This window comes from Canis lupus, chromosome 22, assembly GCF_011100685.1.
Source record: "Canis lupus familiaris isolate Mischka breed German Shepherd chromosome 22, alternate assembly UU_Cfam_GSD_1.0, whole genome shotgun sequence".
NCBI lineage: Eukaryota > Metazoa > Chordata > Mammalia > Carnivora > Canidae > Canis > Canis lupus.
In genome coordinates, this window is record NC_049243.1 from 892376 (window position 1) to 902378 (window position 10003).

At 55.1% G+C, this 10003-nt stretch overlaps 1 long non-coding RNA gene across 1 annotated transcript; it reads left to right on the top strand.

The window, feature by feature from the left end:
- The first annotated feature begins 188 nt into the window (after positions 1-188).
- Positions 189-4423, top strand: LOC111091792. The gene is made up of 2 exons (XR_005376122.1): positions 189-748; positions 4151-4423. It is a non-coding gene; the product is annotated as an uncharacterized LOC111091792 (long non-coding RNA).
- Positions 4424-10003: the final 5580 nt, after the last annotated feature.

A 10003-nucleotide genomic window follows, 5' to 3' on the forward strand; every position in this document is an offset into this window, starting at 1 on the left:
GCGGGGCGGGGCGGGGCGGGGCGGGGCGGGGCGGGGCGGGGCGGCCCGAGCCTCCCCGAGAGCGGGGGGCGGTTCTCCGCGCGGCAGAGCTCGCCGGGGCCGGTGGGGACCAGAGCGAAGGGCGGGCCGGTGCGGGTGCGGGTGCGGGGGAGGGGACCCGGCGGCAGGCCCCGCGGGACGCACCCACCCCGTGAGGCCCTGAGGACCACCGAGAAGACGCGAAGGCCCTGCCCCGTCCGGGGAAACCAGTTGGGAAGCCGAGACGCGCGTTCGCACATCTTCCTCTCCCGGGAGCTGAGGTGCAGGGAGGAACCCCTCCCGCGACCCCACGTCGTGCCCTTCGTGACCCCTCCGGCCCCCCCGTCTGTCGTGACCGCCAGTGACCCAGAGTCCGCGTGTGTTTCCCGAGGCAGCAGCATTTCCCCGAACGCCTCTTTGCTCTCACTGCTGCGCTACAGCGTCCCCCAATTTTACAGTTGACCGCGCTCTACCAGCAGCAGTTTTCCAAACGGGAAGATGTCTTTTACAGCCGCTTAATTCACTCTTAACAGATTCGGAAGTGGGTTTCTGTGCTGCTTTTGATTCTTCCCTGGACTGTCTGTTCGTTTATGTTACAGGAGGACTATTGAATTATTATCATCATTTTAAAACCATAAAGTGCAGATAAGTCTAAAGAAGAAAGCAAAAACCCCGTGATTCCATCAGAGAGACCACTACCAAGTTTTGGTTGCTTATCTGCCAAACTTAGGTACGTGAGGGTCTGTGTGCATGTGTACACATGTGTGTTTCTCTTTACAAAATTGGGATTCTCATGCATACACTGTTTTATAACCTGGTCGATTTCTTTCCTTGGAATGTTTAAATGCATTTCAAAACAGGAGAGGAAAATTTTTAAAATTTTTAAAATTTAAAATTTTTAAAAAGACACAACATGCCTGACCTGGTAACTTGTATCCCCCATGACTTGTGTGTCGTGCACCAGAAGTCACCTTTTACAAATGGCAATTTTTTAAAAGATTTAATTTATTTATTCATGAGAGAGAGGCAGAGACAGAGGGAGAAGCAGGCTCCATGAAGGGAACCCAATGTGGGACTCCATCCGGGATCCCGGGGTCATGACCTGAGCCGAAGGCAGACGCTCAACCGCTGAGCCACCCAGGCGTCCCAGAAACTGCAATTATTTCGCGCTTTTGCAAACCTGTAATACGTCTGTGATGTCCCTGATGTTCTGGGAGCCCTACAGATGCCTCTGAGTTTCCCAAGACTAGCCAAGTTGAACCTCAGTTTTGGTGTGTGATGCCCTCAGGTGTCTAGATATCACTAATCCCTGGAAGACGTGCATTGGAATCCTCAGTCAGAAAACCTAACCAACCAAGATGCTGCATTTTCCAACTCGGCACAGTAATGAGCACTCATTGCTGCAAAGTGATGGTACTAACAGGCAGCCCTTGGGGGCTGGGAGCAATGGCCTTCTAGAAGCAAAAGAAGAGTGCAAATTCATCTCAAGCAAACAAGGAAATTATTCCTCCATCTGGAGCGTGGAGTTGGATTGGAGTAAGATGTCAAACATAGATGTGCAGAAATTCCAGGAGAGTCTCAGTTCCAGGCCGATCAAGTCCTGTTTGGATCATCGGGCAGCACTGTCTCAAACTGACGGGGCCCGTGTTTGGCCCATTAGCTCCAGTCGTAGCTGTCTCAGTTCTCCCAACGTGGTGCTCGCTGGCCAATATTTTCTCCTTGTCCATCAGGGACTTTTTCCTCAAGGACAGAAAAGGGAAGGAGAAAGAAGAGTTTAATAAAAGTGCAAGAAAAATGTGGGTAGAAATGGAGGAGAAAGAGGACCACAGTTAAGAAGACATAATCCAGAAAAGTAAAAAAAAAAAAAAAAAAAAAAAAGATCCTAGTTAGAAGAGAGAAAAACCTACTGTGGGAGCCAGAGACACAAAGCGGGGCGGGGGGTGGGTGGGCGAGGAAAGTAAATGGAAAAATTCTTGAGAAGAGAAGTTAGAAGGAAGAAAAACACGAGAAGGTGTTGAATAACGGTGAGGCTAAAGGGTCTGAGAGATACTCTTTCCTGGTGTTGAATTTACTCCCAAAACTCTCTGTGAGAGGTAAAGCCAGAAAATAGAGGAGTTGTCTTTGCTGCAAAGAAATTCTGGTGCTTTCTGGAAGCGGGGGCACCTCACCCTGGAGCCTGCCTGTGGACAGCTAACGTAAAGGGCTTCCTTTGTTGGAGTCCCCTCTTGTTCAGCTTATGTTCTGTCAGGCCGGCCCCACTGTTGGTACCCCTCCAAAGACACGAAACACACCTTGGCGTGCACGGCTCTGTCTTGCGGAGGTTTTCTCTTACCGGGTCTCAGAACATCCCTGTGGGCTGAGGGGGAGGTAGATGTATCGTGTAGCAAGCCTCTTACATCTGGAGAAACTGAGGCACCATGGGACATTGGATGAGGAGAGGTCAGTTGCCCCTTTAGTGCTGATGGTGTTGATGGGCAGTGACAGGCACCTCCGGGGTGCGGGGGGAGTCCTGTCTTCTCAACAGAGATCACTGCGTTTCTGTCTGTAATCAGCTCCTCTCCCTTCCGTGTGCCGTGATCTCACAACAAAACTGATCTCAGACTTTTCAAACATGTCCTTATCACTGATCTTGCAGATTTTTCTGTTTTGGAAAAGTTCAGTTCCTGTAAGAGTGGTTCTAGTGCTTATATTTCAAGGAGAAGCTATACCGCAGTAGCCTCTGTGATCCAAAGCGAAGGGTTAGAGGGTATTTGGAATGACGAAACTTGTAGAGAGTTAGCAAAACACACAACCCACAACAGCCGTATCCGAATAATTATTTCTAAAAAGCATAAAAGAGTGCTGAGCATGATTCCGTGTTTTGCAAGGCAGCGTGGGAGGGGGGAGGAGGTACCCTCGAGCCGGGATGACCGTGTAGCTCACATCTGCACCTCTGTCGCTCCCTACAAAATGGGGATACCCTACAAAATGCCACGTTTGAGGGTCTTCCGAGCCTGATTCCTTGCCAGAGTAGCCCCAGCTTACACGTGAACTGAATGCTCCGCGTGAGTCGTCACCCGGAGCTACCAGTGGCCCCACCATCTCCTCCCTTGTGTGCTCCAGGGTCTCTTCCCAAATCCTCACCTCATCCTGGGCCAGAGACAAGGAGAGCCTGGGGCAGGCCCCGTAGCCCCAGTTTTTGCACACGTGTATCCCCACTTATTCCTTACCCACCAGCACATTAGCAGATGGTCTCAGGATCCGAGAACAGGGTTAGTCACTGATCCCGGTTCGGGAAGGAGGCTGAAGCAGGAACAGAAGGCTGAAGGTAGAAGCCGTCCTGCGTTTCCTGATTTCTAGAAGCTTAGACCCACAAACCTAGTATGTGAACCTCTCTGAGCTCAAATGTGTCTGGAACAATGATTAGCGTAAAGACAAAGGAAAAGGAACCGGGATGATACAGGAGTTGAGAACCTTAGATGCAAACCTTTCCTAGTGAAACCGCAGGGAGCGCAGGATGAGGTGGAGACAGGGCCTTCCGTCAGCCTTCTGGTTTCCGTTGGCTCCGGGTCCGGGGTGGCTGCATCCCCCCACCCCCCCGCCTGGTCTCTGGGCTCCCTTCCATACTTAGACTAAGAACCGGCATCTCGAGTGTTACCGTTGTATTAATCCCTTTATGTAAACCATCTCGTTGACTGGTTACAACAAGCCGGGGAGGCAGGTGTAGTCATCGTCTCCTCACTTGCCAGATGAGGACAGACGAGGCCCCGAGGGGCCGACGGTGAGCTGTGGCCGTCCTAGGTTGACCCTGGGCCTGCGTGGTACCCATGTGCCGACCCGTAGATAGTCCCAGGGCCAGCACAGTCGGGAGACTCGAGCTGTGCTGTGGGTCACGTCCAGGTAGAGACCTGACCTGGCAGGTGACCCAAAGGGTGACACCAGGGGGGACAGGAAATACAAGAGTGATGAGGCCGAGGTCTGGGCGGGCAGTTCAGCCTCGGCGAGGAACATGCTCCTGCCGGGAGGTGGGACAGGAGGCCCAGAGCGCCCGTGCTGAGCCTTCGGTCCTGGGGCCGGGCTCGGGTGACGAGGCCTGACCACAGAGGCCGCGGTGAAGCTTGGCTCACCTGCCCGCCTCCTTGTCTCCTTCCAGCTTCTGGTGAGCGCAGCCCTGACGGCAGCTCGGTGGCGGTGGCGGGCGGGGACTCTGCGGAGGCAGGCGACCAGCGCACGGTGACACCTGATGGGCCGGGGGCCAGGCTGTCGGGTTTCTGTGCAGTCCTGTGACACGGGGGCACCAGCCCTGGGCTTCGCTGTCCCCGAACTCGGTGTTCTGGGCACAAGGTCCTGTCTCAGCTGCAGACTTCCTAGGCTGGGTCTCTTCCCTGTTGTCCCTTTGAGAATAAAGGTCTAGAAACAAACACAATCCTGACAAGTCTGGAAAATGTGCTTTTACTTCTCGGTTCAACGCCAGCCCCCCTCCCCGCCTCGAGGCCGAGATCGGTTTGTTCCCAAGAGTGGTCAGTGGGCCGTGGGGCCTCTGTTTCCCCCAGACAGGGGTAAAGGGTGTTCAAGCTCCCATGCTGTGGTTCCCGGGTGGGCGAGGCTCCGGGGCCCACTTGCACCCCACCCCACGCTGTGGGTCACGTTAGGGGTCGGCTAGGTGGGGGGAGGCGGGGGAGCGCCCCACACCCCGCGGTTATGAATCACCACGTAACCAGGGGCTGTGCAAGGAAATCATTGTCATTCCCAGCCCTGGGGATCCTGTGGCCCCAGGTCCAGCCACGAGGCCAGGTGACACCGCGGGGGCAGGGGTGGGGCACGGGGGCTCCTGACCGAGGCCTGCTTGCTCTCAGGGTGTCTGCAAGGCTGTGCCCCGGCACCCCGGACAACGACCCCCCGGGCACAGCCGGCACGGCCTCCTGCGGGCTACATGGACTACATGCACTTTCCCCGGTGACGCCCTCAGGGTGGGTGGGCACCTCGAGGCCCGCCCCACATCCCGGGGACCGACCCAGGCCTGCCCCTCACCCCCAGGGACCCATCCAGGTCCCCCGCATCCCGGGGACTGACCCAGGCCCGTCCCTCACCCCCAGGGACCTGTCCAGGACCCCCCCGCACCCCCAGGGGCACATCCCTGGGCCCCTGGCACCCCCAGGACACGTCCCGCTCTGGGTGGCAGCGTGGGGTGCCACAGGGTAGCCTGGAGCGGGGGTGAGCTTGGGGAAGCCGCTGGACATCTCTTGCCTCTGTGCCCCTCCCATAAATCGGGCTAATTCAGGGCCCGCCTCCGGGGAATGTAGTGACAGACACACGAAGCATCTACGTGCGTCACCCACGCGGTGCAAACCCTCTTCAAATGCTAGGAATCTCTTTTCTTTTTCTTAATACTCCTATTAAGGGGTTTTCCTGCACACGTGGGCCCCGGGGCCGCCATCCAGCTTCCAGTTCTCGCGGCTTGCCCTCTGGCTGTCTTCCACAGTCCTTTAGCTCGGGGGGAGGAGCGCATCCCAGGGCCCCCAGCATGCGTGGGGTGTAGGATTGTGGGGACCATGGAGCAAACCGGTGTGGCCGGGCGGCCTGCTGTCGTCTTGGAAGGAGGACAGCGGGACCTGGTGCCTGGGCACCGGCCGGCAGCTTGCTTTGCTCCCCGCCCAACAGGATGCGGCCCTGGGGTCCCTTGGTGCCCCGACTGCCCGAAGTTGTGAAGCAGGTGCCCGGCCCCGGGTGGAAGTGCAGGGGAGTTTGTCCCGGGTTTGTTATGACTGAAATAATGATTTCTGGCTGCAAATGAATGTGTGCCCTGCATCTGGAGCCTTCCATCCACTCCGGGGACACGCTGGGGGAGACCCCCTTCCGGGGCCTGGGGACACGGAGCCAGGCTGCCGATGTGCTGGGTGGGCCCTGGCGCCCTTGACAGCATCCTTCCGGGGACACACGTCCGTGCTGCAGCCTCCGAGCCCCAGTGCCAGGGATGCCCGCACCCCCTACAGCCCCGCCAGGGCCGCACGGCCATCGCCGGACACCTGCCTGTCCCTCCAGGAGTGCACTTTGGGTTGTGAACTGCTCGCGCTTTCCCCAGCGGGGGAGGCACCGCGAGTCCAGGCCCAGCGCCCTCCAGGCCTGAGGACCTGGGAGCACCTGCGAGGGCGGGGATGTCCCACACCCACAATCTTTAGGTTTGTTCCCCTGGGAACCCCAGGAGGCCGGGCCCCTCAGCCCCTGCACCCCAGACCCCAGCCCCAGCACAGCCAGCTCGCGTGCAAGCAGATGAGGGCCCGGCTCCAGCACCACACTGGCTGCCAAGGACTGTGACAGTCACTGGGGCCACGCTCCTCAGCAAGAGCTGGAAAACAGCCGCACCGTACTTACCCCAGCGGAGCCCCGCTTGGTCGTGTGGCTTCCCCGCCAGCTCTGCCCGCCCTCCGCGGCCCCCAGCGCATACAGCAGGAGTCAGGGACGCGGACACGGGTGGAGGGCCTGACCGTGGCCGGGGTCCCCCCCCTTCCCCTTCCTCGTCCCACGGCTTCCTCCAGGGCCATCCGAGCCTGTGCTGGGGCCTGGCAGCCGCTGGGGCCTCACCCCTCCTCTAGGTACCACTGCTGATTCTTTTCCATGACCAGACTCGCCGTCCCCTCTTTTTCACCCTTTTTTCCCAACTTCCCTTCAGCTGGCGTGCGTGTGGGAGAAAGAAGGCAAGTCATGTGCCTGGCTGGGGAATGAGATCATTGCTGTCCCCTCGTAGCGGGCTCGGCCTGCTGCTCGGGGTCACTGGAAGAAAGCGGGAGAGCTCGATTGCCACAGAGAGCCATCTGGCTCCACCAGACTCATGCTGATGCTAATCTGTTGGTTTCTTTTTCTTTATTCTTTTTTTTTTTAAATTTTTTGTTTAAATTTTTTGTTCCCGAGGAATCCTTCATCTGCAGCTGTAAACCCAGAGCTGGTGTGTCTGAAGGCAAGTGTGCATTTGGTGCACATATTTAGCGCAGCATTATGCACCCCGGCCCCTTGGGGGTGTCGGGCCATCATTGTTGTCACTGGTGGGTCTGTGTAGTCGTCATGTCAGGGCCGCACTTTCAAATGGAAATCAAGCAATTATGCGCCACACGGAGAAGTCCGACAGATGCAGTAGTTTTACATGACTGGCTGTGCCACGGAGACAAAGGCGACTGCGCTCCCGGGGGACAGTTAAATAAATAGAATAGGTTTCAAGGGTGCAGAGAAATCTAGGAATAATTAACTGTGTGATGAGAGTTCATAGATCTGGGGTGTCGGCGAGCGGCTGGGCTCATCCTCGCGGAGGCAGCACGACGAAGGCAGGCTCTGCTCCATGCACCTGCGTTCACCTGCCGCACGCACAGCTCCGGTCGTCGCATGCTCTGCATCCCTCTCCCCCGGCGCTCCTGTTGGAGCTGGTCGCTCCTGACGCCTCCGTGGTGGAACAGCTTCCAGCCCACCTTCCCTGTTAGATACATCGGTGCTCGTGCCGGAAAGCCTGGGGGCAATGCTGTCGCGGCTACGGCTGGTCGCCCACGGTTATGTGCCAAGCCCCAGCCAAGGGCTCTCGTCCTGGGGCACGAGGTGGGTACTGCTGTCATCTGATGTTAGGCATGGGGAAAGGGACGCAGAGCCAAGTGTAAGAACTGGGATTCAGGGATCCCTGGGTGGCGCAGCAGTTCGGCACCTGCCTTTGGCCCAGGGCGCGATCCTGGAGACTCGGGATCGAATCCCACGTCGGGCTCCCGGTGCATGGAGCCTGCTTCTCCCTCTGCCTGTGTCTCTGCCTCTCTCTCTCTCTCTCTCTGTGTGACTATCATAAATAAATAAAAATTAAAAAAAAAAAAAAAAGAACTGGGATTCAGCTGTAGGGCCCCCACCTGCACCCCCAACTCTGGCCGTGGCTCTGGCCGCCAGGCCGCAGCCTCGCTAATGTTCCAGCAGAGAGTAGGGGGAAAGGTGGGTGCTCGCTCCTGCGCCCCCAACACAGCTACTAATGTCAGACACGTGGTTGCAGTGAACTGAATGGGAGAGACCTGAATAAAAGTTAAACCTTAATTTTTCCCGGGATGTCTGGGTGGCTCAGTGGGCGTGACCCTGGGGTCCTGGGATCGAGTCCCGCATCGGGCTCCCTGCATGGAGCCTGCTTCTCCCTCTGCCTGTGTCTCTGCCTCTCTCTCTGGGTGTCTCATGAATAAATAAATAAAATCTTAATTAAAAAAAAACACTCAATTTTTTCCATGAGATATCCAGCAGTTTATGCAAATGGTTAAATCAGAGCCTGAAACATACAGTCATTCATCCCTCCGTGTGTCTGAAGTTGTGTTAAAATTCACTAATATCAGCAAGAAGTGAAGCCCCCCTCGGATCCTGGTTGTTGCTTTCTTCTGTCGGGGAAGAAACACCGGAGAGCAGGCTCTGCACGTGAGAAGTCCCTGAATTTCTCCACTACGTGGCTGCCTTGGACGAACACGAAAGCTGATGACAGGTAAAATGGAGAGAAAAGGCAAGAAGGCATGTTATTTTTCTGAAAACATATTGTAAACTAGGCATGTCCCAGAATACATAAAGCAGCTCTCCACAGGACCTGCTACCACTTGCCCCCCTCGCCACCTGCCACCGTGGAAGTCCGCGAGGCCCCACTGCAGGGAGAAGACATTAATGGAACAAAACCAGAGGTTTCAGGACGCAGAACATTCACTAATTTGCTGATGACTAATAAACATGAGAGTGACACACGCTGCACCCTCTGACTTGTTTGACCTTCTCCGAGGGTGGAAACACGGAGGAGGTTCGACTAACGGCTGTGGTCCCATATTTAGAAAGAAAGTTCTGCGTCTGGAAACATTAGCTTTACTTTTTCCACGTCTATTGGATACATGGGTTTGAAAATATTAGAATAATGAGCTTGCACTGCAGAAATGAAAAATAATCATTATTCTCTTACGTAAAGACCTCAGTAAAAAAGGGTTGAAAACACTAGTGAGGGCAGCCTGGGTGGCTCAGCGGTTAGCGCTGCCTTTGGCCCAGGGCGTGATCCTGGAGTCCCAGGATCGAGTCCCGCGTCGGGCTCCCTGCATGGAGCCTGCTTCTCCCTCTGCCTGTGTCTCTGCCTCTCTCTCTCTCTGTGTGTCTCTCATGAATAGACAAATGGAATCTTTAAAAACAAAAAAGAAAAGAAAACACTAGTGACAAGCATAAGACACTGAAGTTGCAAATCACTTAAGAACGGGTTGCTTTAGGAGCGCAGCCAAGCAGCAGGAGCCGCATCCCCCGGGGCCCAGCAACGCCGCCCTGTGTCACAAGCACTAAGGACCACAGAGAGGAAAGAAAATGGGAAGACCAATTAAAAATCAGGAATTAAAAGTACTGAAAATCAAAAAAAGAGCTAAAACAGAGGTCAACTAGCCTCGAAATATAGGTCATAGCTAATGTCATTCAACCGGTTGGTATCCACGATCCGCTATTAGCATGTGTCGTTCGCAAAGAACTGGGCTCAACGTCTTCATTATAAGTTCTTTACATATCAAAAAGTATTCTTTTTTAACCAAACAGTTGGAAAAAAAATAAATCAGGTCACAGAGAAATCTCTAAAAATGTTCAGATGCAACCATTTGCCACCCATTTGGAAGTTTTTTAAAAAACCACCTCTGATTGAAGAGGAGGTTTGTTTTGCTTTTTTTTCTTCTCTTTGGCACATTTATTTGAAAATATCATGATCATCTTGTGATTGCGACTTTTTGTTTTTGATTTCTGCGACTTTTTCAATGTCGAATCTGAAATTCAAAATCCACTTTGATTTTGCCGCAACTCTTCCAAAACTGTGTGTGTGCGTGCGTGTGCACACGTGCACCTGCCTGTTGGAATATGAACCTGGCTCTCGGGTGACATATATGTCGTGGCTCTGTATGTGACCACGTGCGCACATCACCGCGATACTCGGCATCTTGAGAAAAGTAGAGCCGACGCTGTCCGAGGAGGGTATAGTGGGGACCCGACCGTGAGCGCA